At 36.0% G+C, this 16,937-nt stretch overlaps 1 long non-coding RNA gene across 1 annotated transcript; it reads right to left on the reverse strand.

Annotated features, from left to right (window-relative positions):
• Window positions 1-7,411: 7,411 nt before the first annotated feature.
• On the reverse strand, window positions 7,412-15,849 carry LOC146731559 (uncharacterized). Its single transcript, XR_014927069.1, has 3 exons — window positions 15,761-15,849; window positions 11,854-11,939; window positions 7,412-7,666 (listed from the first exon to the last, which is right to left on the reverse strand). It is a non-coding gene; the product is annotated as an uncharacterized LOC146731559 (long non-coding RNA).
• Window positions 15,850-16,937: the final 1,088 nt, after the last annotated feature.

Consider the following 16,937-nt stretch of genomic DNA (forward strand, 5'->3'; position numbering starts at 1 on the left):
ATTATAATGTGATGATTAATCCTAACAAAATTTGTGGAAAGCTGAAAGTAGATTATTATGCAAAATAGGTAATTATTATAGATGTATATAAACCTAAAATTAATTTGGTCATCACATTGTGTTAGAGTAATATGTAACAAGATTCATTGAATTGAGATAATTTACTGTCACAGACGATGTATGTGCGAAGTTTCATTGAAATATGATTAGAACAAAAAAATTATGATTTTTATGATCTGATTTTACCCAAAACTCAGCAGGTATGTGCATTGTTCTGGAGCATCAATATACAAAGTTTCATTGAAAGGAATAATTAGTACATGTGATATCAGTGTAAAAGCTGAAAATGTGCTCATTATGCAAATTAGGTAATTAAACATGCACTGATTTTAACCCAAAACTAATCACGTCTGTGCATTAGTTCAAAGCATCTATGTATCAAGTTTCATTAACATCTAATAAATGGCTCTTTAGATATCAATCGAACAGTCAAGGAACAGCTACAAAATAGCTAATTATCATGCAAATCATGTAATTAATATTTATGAATTTCAGCTAAAACCTAATCAAATCTGTGCATTAACCCAGAGTATCTATACACCAAGTTTTATTAAAAACCAATATACGGTTCTTGAGATATCTGTGGAGCAGTCAGACACACACACATACAAACAGGGTAACTGCAAAGACTCACATTGTCAAAAAATGAACAATATGTATAGTATTATAAAGCAATCGGATTCCTTTTTATCAAAAATGACAAAAATCAAAATTAAAGAATCAAAGATATCATCACAAAATGAACAAATCTGAGAGAAGTCCACATGTAGTATCTATATATATAATATCAGAGTAATCAGACTTGCGGTTTACAACAAGACGTCAAAAATATCCTTTTTGTACCAAAAATTACAAAAATTGAAAAAGTGACATGCAATTTTAACGAGTTGCGTATACTTGCTTGCAGTCTGTTGTCATTCTGAAAAATAAATATAAATTACTTAAACGAGTGATGAACGCGAAAGTCATGTGACTGCAAAATCCAAACAGACTTGCCATCAGTGTAAGCGCCCTCACATTACCGGCCATATTTGGGCTCGCAAATTTGCATGTACATCATACAGTGGATGGAGTAATCGTGCCACGGATCATAACAATAAAAAGCAAGTCTATGAATTGTGGTAAAATGACGTAATATCGAAATGTTGATTTAGCAAATCTGTCTTGTCATTGTTCATTTCCTGTTTTCACAATACTTGTCTGTCGCGTGCCAAAACAAATGCGCAGTTATCACCTGCATGACAAGACAAACTATATATCAGTATAACTTCATTGGTGTTATTTATTCATTTATTTATTTTCATTGAAATAATGACCACAATGAATGCGTTTATTTTTCTGTGTTAATTTACTTTTCAATAAAGTGTATTCATCATGTCAGTACGTTTACTTTGTGTTGTTTTTACAAATTGTGATTGAGGAAAAAAAGACGTTGTTTGGTGGACATTTTGAATTTATAATAAAGTCATTAGCTACATCTTGAATTAGCGAATCAGTTCTCTCGCTAAATTCGCTAAAAAGACATGCTCGCGAAAAAGACATGTTTTACAGTATTCATCAAAATTAGAGAATCAAAGATATAATCACAAAATGAACAAATCTGAGAGCAGTTCACATGTAATACCGATATGTATCAAAACAATCAGACTTAAAGTTTTCAGCAATAAGTCGAAAATATCACTTTTTACCAAAAAACACAAATATTCATCAAAATTAGAGAATTGAAGATATCATCATGAAATCAACAAATCTATGAGAGGTCTACCTGAGGTACATACACGCATTTTGTCATTTTCAATGAAATGATCATTACTAAACGCGTCAGAGTGGTTTCAAGAGTATGTTTTCAGGATTGGGTGATACCAAGGCGGAAAATGGGGGTTATTCCTGGAATTGCAATAGAGAGGGTTCAGGCTGTTATATAATATGTAGTGTTTTCATGTTTTGTCTGATATTTCTGCGGTATTCTGCTGTTCTAACTGATGTGAGATTTGTTCCGAAATTCGGTGGATTGTGTGCACCCCAGGGTTATTCGTTTTATGCTGAAACACCCCTATTTTTCGATGGAAGAGTCGAACCAGTTTCACTCCCACTGGGAAATCTGCATTCTTGCTTGAAAGAGAGCTAATTAAACAAATTTTCCAGACCGGCGGAAGAGTATGTAATTTCCTATCACGTGATTTTACTCAGAATGTTGACAAGGAAAGGGGCTATTCTATATTACGCAGGAATAATTGGGAGCAGAATATGTGGGGGATTGTATCAACAGAGATGTTTATACTTAAATACTTTTGTTTATACTTATATCTATCTTCCTTTTGCATTCCTAAGCATTTCTGTTTTAGTATACTGATTTGAAAATGTTGAATTTGTATGCTTTACGATGTTTTTTTTAACTGAAACGCCCCTACTGGTAGAATCCCGGGTTTGAACAGCGCACACGTCATTCGTTTGAATACAATGGCGAAGAATTGGCACGATAGGTCGCCGTCCGATCTCGATGGAACGTTTCGAAGTCAGTCGTTCGTGGACAACAATGTCGAAGCAACAACGTTCCTTTTACAATGAGATAAACTAATTTCAGCGATTTCGTAATGGAATAGTCTTCAACACAACTTAGAAAAATCACATAATAACAGGCTCTAAAATTATATATATATCAAAGGCAAAGGCCTTCAGATCTGGCTGTAGTAGGATGGTGAAAGTAATGGTACAGCATTGTAACAGTGAATAAGTACTGAGAAATAATTTTAAACTCATAGTTGCTGTTGACATAGGAAGTAAAGTAAGCAAATAGCACCGAATAAACGGCAAGGTAAAGACTATGTCTAATTATAGTAAATACGTACTGCGCGCGTGACTCGAACCGGCGCTCGCGTACGGCACCAAATCGCCTAGCTTCACGCCACTACACGTCTGTATGCACATTTTCCGCTAAAATAAATCCAAGTGAAAATGCCATTTCCGATATACTCTATGGAGACTTAACACTTTTTTTATAAGGCCTTTGCCGCATTCTGGCCATGTTGTGTGGCGCGTATCGCGTGGACGGGTTTCATGTTCTCTGCACGTAATAAGCTCGGTTATTAAGCATCCTTTTTTGGGGATGCCCGGTGGCCGATGGGAAGACGTGTAGTGGCGTGAAGCTAGGCGATTTGGTGCCGTACGCGAGCGCCGGTTCGAGTCACGCACGCAGTACGTATTTACTATAATTAGACATAGTCTTTACCTTGCCGTTTATTCCTATGTCGACAGCAACTATGAGTTTAAAATTCTGCAGGTTACTTGTTGTGGTTAGTATTGTTTACTCCTATTTTTTATGTCCCGAGAGCGTGCACGTGGCGATAAAAACAGTATTCATGAAATGGAACAGGGATTATCCTCGGGCCACACGAGCCCTCGAGTTGCTGATGACAGACCAATTATGTTACATGTGACGAATCCATTTTTTGTCGGTTATGAACAAATCCTGTTGCAAACGTGTACCTACGTGGTGGCTTTTTAACGGGCTAAATTGTGACAATGTTCATTCTCTTTACAATTGGTAGTCACGCTAAAAATGGGTGAACAAATGACTAAAATATTTCTTATACATAATACAAGTTTCGACTTACTTTTGTAAAACAGGCCTCATGTACATTAGGAAATGTACACTATTTGGTATATAACATTTGTTTTGCGTTACAAGTGGCTGTGGCAGGTCTCCGGGTTTTCGTCACGCGAAGTGATGCATTATCTTTACTATTTCCATGTGATAGTAGCTGTATTTACGAGAGCGAAAGTGTGTTCTTCGTGTAGTGAATATTGTTTTTAATTGTTGACTGCAGTGTACATGACAACACCCTAAGCATACGGGCATCGTGGTCATCGCTGTGGCATCGTAGTACAACGATGCGAGGGTGGCAAAATGTACATGAAACGACAAATCTACATTTCAGACGAACGCCATTATTGAAATAAACACAATTCAAAGAAATGATCAATGCCGCATGACTTTGTATTGTTCCATATTAGTTCCGTTATCAATTTTCTCATTGGAATGCCAAAGTAGATAAGGTCTGTACTTGTGCACTATGGAAGCAAGTCTTATTGGTTCGTTATACACTTGATACCCATGGGTATTAGTGCTATCGGCTCGTAAATATACTACGAGCATATCCACACCTCCACTCTTCCTATTAACGTAATTATCGAAAATAAGCCACGTGTAACATCACACTTTAGTTTCTTTAGCGACGATCCCCTGCTCTACAACCACCTTCCTACAGAGTTACATTTATTATTATCGTGTATCGCAATGCCAATACTCATAGGTACCACCCAATCAGTGGCCTCGACAAATTTAAAAGCACACGTGTGTTTCAAATCGGTCCTGCTTATCGGTCCTGTACTGTTTCGCGGGATCAACAGAACTACGACATGCGAATTTGTTGTGGCAGAGACGATCGATCTACACTTCGCCAGTTCGTATGCGTGCAGAAAATGTAGACTGAGAGCGTCAACTCTGCATAAAACATGGATGAATTCAGGAAGGAATTTCAGAAAGCTAAGCGAGAGTTATTGGAAAGGTCGCAGGCGACTGAATGGCAACTGAAAGTGAGGGATCCCTGCTTTCGAAACGAGTTTCTTTTGATTAGACGAATGTCAACACGGCACGCAGACAAACACATATCCCCCTTCTGTGTAGTTTGCGATAATAATTACTCGCTTGTATTCTTTGCAAGAAATATCATGGTAGTCTAAACGTTCCAGCACTTTTATAATGCATTCGTCAAGATTTGTTTGTGTTATGATATCAAAAACTGCTGTGGAATTTGTCGCGATCGCATACAGTCAAAACAAACTTCGCGTAAGTCGTTATCGATTCTAGTCGCCAGCGACCCCTGGTCCTTTTTACGATTGGCCACTGTAAAAAATGATAGACATCTGCGTGACTATTCATTTGCATATGAAAGTACCCGGATCTGGTAAGAAATCTTACCAGTGAATTGCAGCACTGGACAGTCGGTCGTGCCTTACGGCACTCCATACTTTCTGTCCCAGCGTTTGCAATTATTTCAGGCCTATTACGTTTATACACAATTTTTATTAATAATAACAGATTAATATTAGGTACGACCGACTTTCGACAGTCCAATCTCGATTTCACTACACTGAAATATCCTGGTTAGGTGTGTCACACAATTCCGGGAACTTTGTGAAAGACCTTAAACTTTTATAACTTCCAGTCCAGTATTCCCATGTACTTCCGGGCTAAAAATATCAATGACCAAAGCGTGGTATGAATTCAATACGAATAATATACCACGAGTTTCCGCTGATGAGAATGTCACCATACTTGTCCATGTAAGAAAAGTATAATCCAATTTTAAGTATTACATCCACTTGATGTACGAAAAGAACACTTAATGACAAATTAAATAAATAGCTAACATATCACACAAATAATTATCAGCCACAGAATGAAATATTATTGTAATCATCTTTAACTATTGTTATTAATAATAATTCATTGACAGTGTACTAAATGCCTCTACCAGCAGACTACTGGGTAACAATCTAAAACAAACTTTAAAATATTATAATTACATTATGTGTATACTTTCAAAATACAAATTTAGTCACACTCAGATTCCTGTTTAATGTTGACATTTGTTGCATAAATGTATCTAGATTGGAACGTATGCAGTAATAAACTGGAATACTTTTCTAATATTGCATACTAAATATGACAGTACAAAATAAAATTAAAATAAAAGTTGTTTTTCAATGATACAGGACTAATAATAATCCTAATGTACCAATACCTATACCTTGGGACCAAATGTGAATGGCAACACACACTAGATTGCTATCCACTATATTTAAAAACAAACATGTACATGTTTACAATCCTATAATCATCTTTATTCAATAAAAAACGTTGTCTGTTGTATTTCATATCAAAATATCAAGATCTAAATGTCATCACACGTTTTGATACATGACGAATTAGAAAAATACCACATGTCTGAAGGTTTCTGTGCCCTTACTTTTTACAAAATGTTGGTCCAGTTTATTAATTTTGTAGCTCAACTTCTCGTTCCCTTTTAATGCCTTCTTATTTCTAGAACGAAAGCACATTCTGAATGTCTCTGTTCCCTGACTCACTTGTTCAATGCCACTCCTGTTATCCTCTTGAGTACTTTTCAAAAAATCTAACCCGACCAATGATCTCTTCTCCAGCTGATTAGCGGTCTTTATGAACTGGATATTACGAGTGTGCCTTTGCTCTCCTAGATCGCTTGAATATACAAAACTCTTGTCATATTCTTTGCACTGGAATAACTTCAGCCCTGTATGTGTATGCATGTGATTTTTTAGACGACCAGACTGGGTGAAGCATTTCCCGCGTTGTTTACACTGAAATGGCTTCAATCTTGTATGTGTAACCATGTGCTGTTTTAGATTACAAGACTGAGTAAAGCGTTTGTCACATTGTTTGCACTGAAATGGCTTCAATCCTGTATGTGTAAGCATGTGATATTTTAGACCACCAGACTGAGTGAAGCATTTCTTGCATTGTTTGCACTGAAATGGCTTCAATCCTGTATGTGTAAGCATGTGATATTTTTGACCACCAGACTGAGTGAAGCATTTCTTGCATTGTTTGCACTGAAATGGTTTCAATCCTGTATGTGTAAGCATGTGATTATTTAGGTTACCAGACTGAGTGAAGCATTTCTCGCATTGTTTGCACTGAAATGGCTTCAATCCTGTATGTATAAGCATGTGATATTTTAGACTACTAGACTGAGTGAAGCATTCCTTGCATTGTTTGCACTGAAATGGCTTACATCCTGTATGTGTATGCATGTGCTGTTTTAGATTACCCGACTGAGTGAAGCATTTGTCACATTGTTTGTACTGAAATGGCTTCACCCCTGAATGTACAAGCATGTGGTCTTTTAGATGGCACGACTGAGTAAAACACTTCTTACATGTTTTGCACTGGAATGACTTCGATCCTGTATGTGTAAGCATATGATGTTTTAGACCACCAGACTGAGTGAAGCTATTTTTACATTGCATGCACTGAAACACCTTTTCCATGGACTGCACACATTTAGGTTCTCTGTTGATTGTGTCAAAACCTCTACTGGTATATGGCATTTTGCAGTCTGTATTTACTTCCATTATGAGGTTATATAAGTATAGCTGAGCGTACGGGTTAGAATGCAGTATGAAGGTAATCTGATTGGATGTGGTCAATTTGAAATATACTAGATTGTAATAAATCAACAGAACTCAGCAAGCAATCACATTACACATTTCTCCCCAATGAACTAATATACAATTCTAATATCGCACATTTTAGTTGTGTTGTTGTTTTCATTAATAATTCAAAGCATACTATGTGACATTGCAAGCATAATTCTCTATGTGTATATGTTGGTAAGTTTCATATATATTTTCAGTGACTTGAGTATACAAATGTTTAGGAATTCGTCTCACTTCTCTGGAAATCTTGAAAATCTTGGTAAATGAAATGTACTGCATTGTGTTCCAGGGCTTCATTGTGTGAACTGTTCTTCATCTATAAATTGGCAGCAAGTTCAGTTTTCACCTACAAAATAACAGAATGAAACAATACAACAAAATATATTTGGAGTGCAACATCATGAAATGATGGATATCTAACTGCAGTATACCATGTATTTATGTGCTTCTACAAAGCCTAGCCTAAACCTATCAAAATATTATTAACTGGCGTTGTAGATTGTTATCTGACAAGAATGATTCCAGCATAATAAGCGGGTCTAGCTCGAATGCTAGTTTTATGTGTGTCTCTACAGAACCTAGGATAAAACATACATGTAAATACACTGTAAGTGGAATGTATCTAAATAAAAATACGGTGTGATAACAATGCAGCCTATCTATCTGTAATATAAGATTTATATGTGTCTCTACAGAGTTTATCAACATAGCTACATGTAAATACTATTTAGAGATAACGTATCAATGTATAAGTATTATGTGATCACAAAGCACCATATCTAGCTAATTTTCTGTGTGTCTCAGAGTCTATGAAAATAGCTACATGTGGTACAATAAAAAATGATAATAAAAGAAAGGTGTGATATCAGAGCAGCCTACATAGCTAGAATGCTAGTTATTTACGTTTCTGTTTGGAGCCTGGAATATTACCTACATATCTTCACAGAACAATGGATAATACAATGTAGATGCAATGTATTAAAGTAAACGTATGGTATGATGTGATATCAGATCAGCTTATCTGGCTAAAATGCTCGTTGCATATTTGTCTTATTAGAGCCTGGATTATTACCTACATGTAGATACAATGTATTAAAGATCGACATGGTTTATAAACAGGCGCGGGTGGAGTTTATTATTCAAGTAAAGTCGCCTCACTCACATTAATATCTGTGTATAAAAGCTCCACAAAAAATATTATATTTCTGTTTTTCAAACGTGAGTGGCGCCATGAATGTTCAGGTTAGTTATAAATAAAAACAGAATAGTAATGAATTTTGCCGGAAAAATGGTTTTCAAAAGCGTCGAGTTTCCAATTTGCCGGCACTGTAAGCCCCACCCACATCGTTTTCAAAATGCCTACTTTGAATATGAGGTGTATTAAACGCTACCAGTGCATTGCTGATACATACAATGGAATGAATTACAGGAAAGAAATCAGAGTTTGTCAAAACCAGACAGAATATAAAGTGTCTGTCTGAAAACACAGACGGTGGTTGAAGTCAACTTGTCTACGATAAACGGCATTCTTAAGCCGTAATAACAATTTTTCCTGTAGTTATGATATACTAGTATATGCACTCGATGTACATTTTTATTTATTCAACAATCTTCGCTCACTGCGCTCATCAGGAAAACTCCACACGATGGTGTGTGGTCGATCGACAATCTCGTTCCATTCACGGTTATTAGTAATTATGTTCAATGTAGAATCGCTTGGAATAAAATTCTATGCGCATGTCATGAAAAACAATCAACAATTTGTTGACGCTTTCCACATAACTTATACAGTAAAAGTATGGTGTGATGTGATATCAGAGCAGCCTATCTAGCTCGAATGCTAGTTATCTAAGTGTCTTTGTAGAACAAAGAACAAAATCTAATTGTGGATGTAATTTATTTAAATAAAGATAAAGTATGGTGTGATATCAGAGCAGCCTAACTAGCCAAAATGCTAGTTATCTATGTGTCTTTGTAAAACCAAAAATATTACATGTATATACAATGTACTAAAGTAAACGTATTATATAATTTGATGGGCTTAGCTTGCTAGAATGCTCGTTATATGTTTAACTTTTTTGAGCCTGGATTATTACCTACATTTAGATGCATTGCATTAAAGTGAAAGTATGTTATTAAATCAGAGCAGCCTATCTAGCTAGTATGCCCCTTATACATGCGTCTCCTTAGGGCCTGGAATCTTACCCACATGTAGATGCACATGTATTACAGTAAAAGTATGGTGTGATGTAATACGAGAGCAGGCTATCTAGCTAGAATGCTCGTTGTATACATGTCCTTTTGGGGCCTGGAATGTTACATACATGTAGATACAGTGTATTACAGTAATAGTATGGTGTGATACCAGAGCAGACTATATAGCTAGAATTAGACACTGACTGGAGTCTAAGGTGGGTAATTTAACATAGTGAATTTATGCAGAGGGTTTTCAACCCATCTATTCACATAGTTCATACCCACCATAGACTCATGTCAGTCAACATCATCTGCGATTCAGCCAGCAACAGAGAGAGAAATCTAGGTCAGGGGAAGCCCCATGAGCTCATAGATTTTCTTCCACAGTAGGGACCTTGTGTCTATGTTGGGTAAGAACTGTGTGAATAGGCGGGTTGAAAACCTTCTGCATAAATTCACTATGTTAAATTACCCACCTTAGACTCCAGTCAGTTAGAATGACCATTTTGAGTCAAACGCAGAAAGATGGTGGGTTTCCATGCATAAAAGGGTGTCCATAGCCCGGCACAATATTCCCTGCTTACGACTACCACTTAGATAAGACCAGTGACGGTGTCTTAATTTGACAGTGTCGTGCCCATAACAAAGCAACTGCAGAAAGGATGACAGAGTTGCACGACAATGCTAGACCTAAACTCAGATGCTTGAGTGACTAGCATTCCGAAAAAAGAGGCTGAAACAGTTCTGCATGAGGGCATAGGCCGAAAATGAGACCTGGACATGTCCAAGAAGTGCTGACGGGAGAAACTTCTCTGCACAAATCTGTAGCAGAGACTACTCTTTCCCCTATGTGCAGTGATCCCTGTGTTCATCTGGGCTTGCTCAGTAACCCAAGTCTCACCCACTAGAACAGGTCCCACCGTAAAAGGACCTTCCTCAATTGTTTGGGTGTCTCTTTGGTAATAAATGCCCGCCCTCAGTATATGCTAGAGTGGGAGGGCACCTGATGCAAGAGCCAATGATTCAGTGATCGCACAAAGCCCATGTGCTCGTACTCTGTGTCTCTGTAGACCCTGTGTCGAGGATGCCAGATGGTCACAGACCTTGCACACTGACGCAGTGATTCACCTGGAAATGAAGTCGGGTAGACTGATCTGTCCTACTTACCCTGGTTATAACACATGAACATGTGCTTGCTGCCATGCCTCGATTCCCTAGTACGATTCTCGTAGTAACTCAACGCTCGAACTGGGCATAGAGGCAATTCTCTATGATGGGTGACAATGCTGGCATATAGCCAACAGTAATAAATCTTGCACACTGCCGCAGTGATCCACCTGGAAATGGAAGTCGGGGAGAATGGTTTGTCCTGCTTACCCTAGTCATAACACATAAACATGTGCTTGCTGCCATGCCTCGATTCCTTAGTACGATTCTCGTAGTAACTCAACACCCAAACTGGGCATAGAAGCAATTCTCGATGGTGGGTAACAAGGCCAATGATCGCTGCATAGGACAAGCCCAACTCGTCAAACAAATGGATGAAAACGTCAGCTACATGGTCAACAGAGATGGCATGGATCAACCTCCCTTCCACTACACCAACGTATGCCCGCCATTTTAGGACGCAGGCTGCATTGGTGGAATCCCTATTTGCCTTGGCCAGGTCGTTTGTAGCTCGCTCAGATAAACCTGAGTTCTTTTGCACACACAAAAATAAGAAAAACAAATTAGCCTACCAGCCACTACGTCTACTGTTACCAACGGTTCACAGCTTCTTCAGAAATCTCAGTCGAAAAACTGGAGACTGAATCACACTGTTTTTGCTAGGATGCTCACTTGATGCAGAGAAAAACAGAAGTGAAGTCATAAGGCAAGATGATGTCCCCTGCCTTGCCTCGGTGACGTGGTTCATGATGTGGAAGAAAAATATATGAAGTCATAGGGCTTTCCCTGACATAGATTTTTGTCTTCGTCCTTGGTTGAATGGCAGAATAATGCCTACAGTGGTAATTGAACGTAGTGCATGCTTGTTTTCTCTGTGTCTTTACAGAAGCATGGATAATATACAATGTAGATGCAATGTACCAAAGTAAAAGTATGGTGTGATATCAGAGCAGCCTATTTAGGTAAAATACAAGTTTCATGTGCAGAACCAATATGTAGACACAATGTATTGAGATATCTTTCTATAGAACGCTAGTTTTCTATGTATCCACAAAACCTGGCATGATAGCTACATGTGGATAAAATGTTGGTAGAATGTATGAAAGTAGAATAAGACATAACAATCTACATATATACATATTTAAAATTATCAAAATGAACTACACTTACCTGAAGTGGATTCTGCATGTGAAACCTTTAGTCTGTACACTACACTACACTACACTATACAATCTGATTCTATCCAATATATATATCTAAGTTAAAATAGTATAAAAGATTATGTTGTTATTAAAGGACTTAAAGTATAAATGATAAAAAAATACCAGTGTTTGGTTGTGTCAAGAGTGGCGAACAATTTGCCTCATATTTAGCAAGCAATTTGCTTAATTTATTCTTCAGCACGAGTAGCACTTTTATTTTCAACACCAGAATTAGTATTATTTCAAACGTTTTTTTTTTTTTCAAATCAGATGTTGGTCGTGATTTCTACTTGATTTCTGAAGTACCATAAGCATGTTGTACATTTCGACATAAATTTGCTATTTTTCATTTTCTTTAAATATTTTCTTTGGCATCGAGATGATTAGCCAGTCACGTACCAGACTAATTACATATACATGTTGAACTAATTGAACTTAGCTGCTTTCTGACTTATAGAACAATAATCAATTGAAATTATTAACAATAGATCTGAAATGGTTTGGAGTGTGGCATTGACCACCAAGCATGACAATGCTACCAGCTGTTTGTGACCTTGGGAAAACACTGATTACACACAAAAGATTAACAATAAAGCAAACAAAATCATTGAAACTACAAAGAGTTCAGAGATTTGAATGATGAATACAAGTCATTGGTATAACCCAGTCTCCAACAGCTCTTCTACATAAAATAAAATAATATAAAATCATAACTTTGAAATCATCATTACATCATTTTGGTGTGAATTATGTAAATTTGAGCCCTTCTGTCACTAAGCCTTTGTTTTACTGCTCCGCTGTTAGCGTTGAACACGTGCTGGTAATTTGCATACCATACATCTAATGCAAAACAACGTAGTTAGGAAGTATCCATCTAAGTCGGAGATTGTTAATTATTTTCCTACTCAAATTAATTGTGCTTGCTAAACAATTAAACCGTACTCTTGATCTAATTAGTGAGCAAATATATAGCTGATTAAAATGTGTTTCTGGTTACCAATAAGCATCCTTTATTGTGTTAAGTCTTCCATGGGCAACGACGTGATGGTAGATCCATTGATAGTTAATTACTTTTCAAATTTATCATTTCCTTCAAGAAGTCTCGGTTTTAGTATTTTTTGTTGTCATATTTATTTTCTTTATACTTTTGAACGCAAGTTGTTAAATTGAGAAAAAAAATAATTATGGTGTAAATACCTCGTTCGATTAATTTCCACAACTGCAAGTACATAAGATACAGAAATAAATCCTTAGAATGAATATTTGATGTTGAAAAAATGATAACTTCTGAATTCAAACCCTTAATGAATTCCACATTGGGTATAAATACCACTATACCGCAGAGGGTATTCCTCTCTCTCCTGAATTGATTTTGCAAATATAGGGCACACCATTTCGACACTTTAATATCGAGCAAAACTAACTTTGTTTCTGTTTATTTCTTGTCAAAATCATGTAATTTTCAGTTTAATTACCATGTTTACTTAATATGCTGTTTTCTTACTTATTTTTTTAGTTCTGCATGGCAGCGTATCATGCGGTTTTTCTTTTCTAATATTCTTTATTTACATTTTATGGTTTGATGTTTTTCAGTTTATTTGATTTTAAAGCTAATTTTGTTTTATTTGTGTACCATTCCACAGGGTTGTTCTTTGACTAGTGTTCATTTTGCTGACTACTTCAATGTTCTGATTAGTTGAATGGGAAAGCTATAACGATTGCTTTGATATTTGCATCTGTTTATCCAGTGTAATTCACATCCTTGGCGTTTGTATTTTGTTTTTTTATTTCCCATTTTCCTACGTTGTAATATGCTACCACTTCCCTGTTTTATTGTAATATTTGAGTGTTGATGATGTCTTCTTTGTCTGTCTCGCCATGACCTAGTTTTAAAATCACGGCCAGGTTGCAACAAAGTGCATGACCTTTGACTTTGAATTTGACAACTGACCCACAAGACCACGATGGATTGATTGGTTGTGTTTCATTTGATGAGACTATACAGTGTGCATATATATATAGAAATATAACACGTTTCTATTTTTGAATTACAATTGTCCAAAAAATTGCCAATTTTGTGTTTTTACTTGTGTAAACTATATGCATCCCATAACCCGTTAGTGTACATCCTGCCAATTGGGTGTTTTCCATTTGCGTTGTTCATACCTGACCTGACCCTAACCCTAATGCCAAGACACGTTCCTGTTTATAATTGTTCAATAATGATACTCTTTTGTGCACTGTCTGCAAGTAAGTTGCATTGATGTCAACTGATTAAACAAGTTGTGTTTAAGTAATTTCCACTATTAACAAGTGGTTAAATTGTGACAATAATTGTGTGGAAAAATATTTGAGACTTATTTTGGCGTAGACAAGTTGCACGTAATTAATTTCCACCAGTACAATTTGTTAAATTGAGGAAATAAATAAAACTCACGTTTGATTAATTCCCACAATTACAAGTTGTTAAAGTGAGAGAATAAATGTGTGAACAAATTATTTTGGTGTAGACAACTCTCATTTAATAATTTTACACCATTTAATAATTTTACACCATAACAAGTTGTTAAATTGTGAAAATAAATGTGTGGACAAAAAATCGAGACTTATTTTGGTGTAGGCAACTCTCGTTTAATAATTTTACACCAGTACAACTTGTTAAATTGAGGAAATAATTTGTATGGACTAATATTTGAGTCTTATTTTGGTGTAAAGAACTCACGTTTGATTAATTCCCACAATTACAAGTTGTTAAATTGAGAGAATAAATGTCTCAACAAATATTTAATACTTATTTTGGTGTAAACAACTCATGTTTGATTAATTCCCACAACAACAAGTTGTTATATTGAGAGAATAAATGTCTCAACAAATATTTAATATTTATTTTGGTGTAAACAACTCATGTTTGATTAATTCCAACAATTACAAGTTGTTAAATTGAGAGAATAAATGTCTCAACAAATATTTAATACTTATTTTGGTGTAAACAACTCATGTTTGATTAATTCCCACAACAACAAGTTGTTAAATTGAGAGAATAAATGTCTCAACAAATATTTAATATTAATTTTGGTGTAAACAACTCATGTTTGATTAATTTCCACAAATACAAGTTGTTAAATTGAGAGAATAAATGTGTGGAAAAATATTTGTGACTTATTTTGCTGTAGACAAGTTGCGTTTAATTAACTTTCCACCATTAACCAATGGTTAAATTGTGATAATAAATATGTGGACAAATATTTTAGACTTATTTTGGTGTAGACAACTCTCGTTCAATAATTTTACACCATTACAAGTTGTTAAATTGAGAGAATAAATGTATGGACTAATATTTGAGTCTTATTTTGGTGTAAACAACACACGTTTGATTAACTGCCACAATTACAAGTTGTTAAATTGAGAGAATAAATGTGTGAACAAATTATTTTGGTGTAGACAACTCTCATTTAATAATTTTAAATGACCATACGACCATTTTGCAACGAAGTACGTGACCCTTCATCGTTCTGTTCAACTTTTAAGCTATGATTTATTACCGTTATTATCATATTGTCACGTGATTTGTTTTACGATATGTGTAACATCTTAAGTATTGTAATTGTATTGTTATTGTAATTTGTATATACAAATTCGTATATACCGAGGAAACGACCCCGATTCTGTGAGACTATTACCATCAGTTATTCCTCACCAGTGCAAAGCAAGAAACGGAATGGTCGCATGTGTTGAGATTACACGCCGCTGAGACAACAAACGCGTTCTGTTCATACATACAGTGTTCACAGGTATTAATTATAATTTCACGAGGTCCATAACTCAAACATGAATATCTAACGAGTATACTCTAATCGTAGATATAGATCACTTACTTCGTTCGGAATATTCCTCAGTCCTGACATAAGCTCGTCCTGTAAAATCTGTTTCATGCTCTCAATCGCGCAATGGCGGAAACCCCGTTAACCTCAAATTAATGCCCTCTACGGTGACAACATTTATTAACAGTGGTATTGCCTCTAGATGGCGCTCTTGTTAAATGATTTTGTATCACAGGTCATCACAGGTTGATTCTGCATAGTAGTCACACTTTAGACAGGTATTGTTATTGTATTGTATTGTGATTTTTTGATTTACGGGTATGTAAAACGAAATTACATTATCGGATGTAACTGATAACTTTTCCAATGAAATCCTTAGCACCCCGTTGGCAGGCCAGTCACACTGGTTCTCACCACAAAAGGTTACGACCCCCCCTGCCAAATGCTAAGAACAACTGAAACTATACATATTTACATGACAAATTTTCCACCTATGCGGATCTGTTTGTGCAGGAGTTTTACGACCGTGTGCCTTTACTGACGTCAACCAAACTTGTTATATGGGAAGTTGGCACCCAAGGCTCACAGGTGCTACATCTTCCCCAAGGGTGACCTGGAGGTAGTTGTGGCAAAGGGTAACCTCATTCTCCCACGTACATAGACTCCACAATCGGATGTAGTTTAAAATGTATTTGTATTGTATTGTACTGAAAGAAAACCTTACCTTCAGTACCTCTTGTATATCTGAAAATCATGGTGATTCACACATGGACCTGACGATCTACTGTACAAGGCCTTACCCTTGCTCAAAATAATGGAAATCATATAATAAATACAGTTTGGTAAATAAAGCAATCATACATCATTAAATTGAAGTACCAACGACCCGAAACCCCGAAAATCACTAATACTTTTTTCCGATCAATCAGCCTGCACTATATATATGACAAGGGAGGAAACAAAATATGCACACATTTTTTATAAGATAGATACTAGGCTATTCAAACAGTTATCCGATTCACGCGTTTATGACAAGTTCTGTTTTTTGTGATACCAGATACCATAGCAGGAAATATGTGTGCGCAGACTGTATATACTTTCACTAATTCTTATCGACATTTTATGAATAAAATATATTCATATATGACCCACTAAAAGTATTTACGCACCGCACTACACAAAGTGGCTAACTACGATATCGTATAATAAAATAGCGAGTTAGAATAACAAA

This window comes from Saccoglossus kowalevskii, chromosome 18, assembly GCF_978046115.1.
Source record: "Saccoglossus kowalevskii chromosome 18, keSacKowa6.1, whole genome shotgun sequence".
Lineage (NCBI taxonomy): Eukaryota > Metazoa > Hemichordata > Enteropneusta > Harrimaniidae > Saccoglossus > Saccoglossus kowalevskii.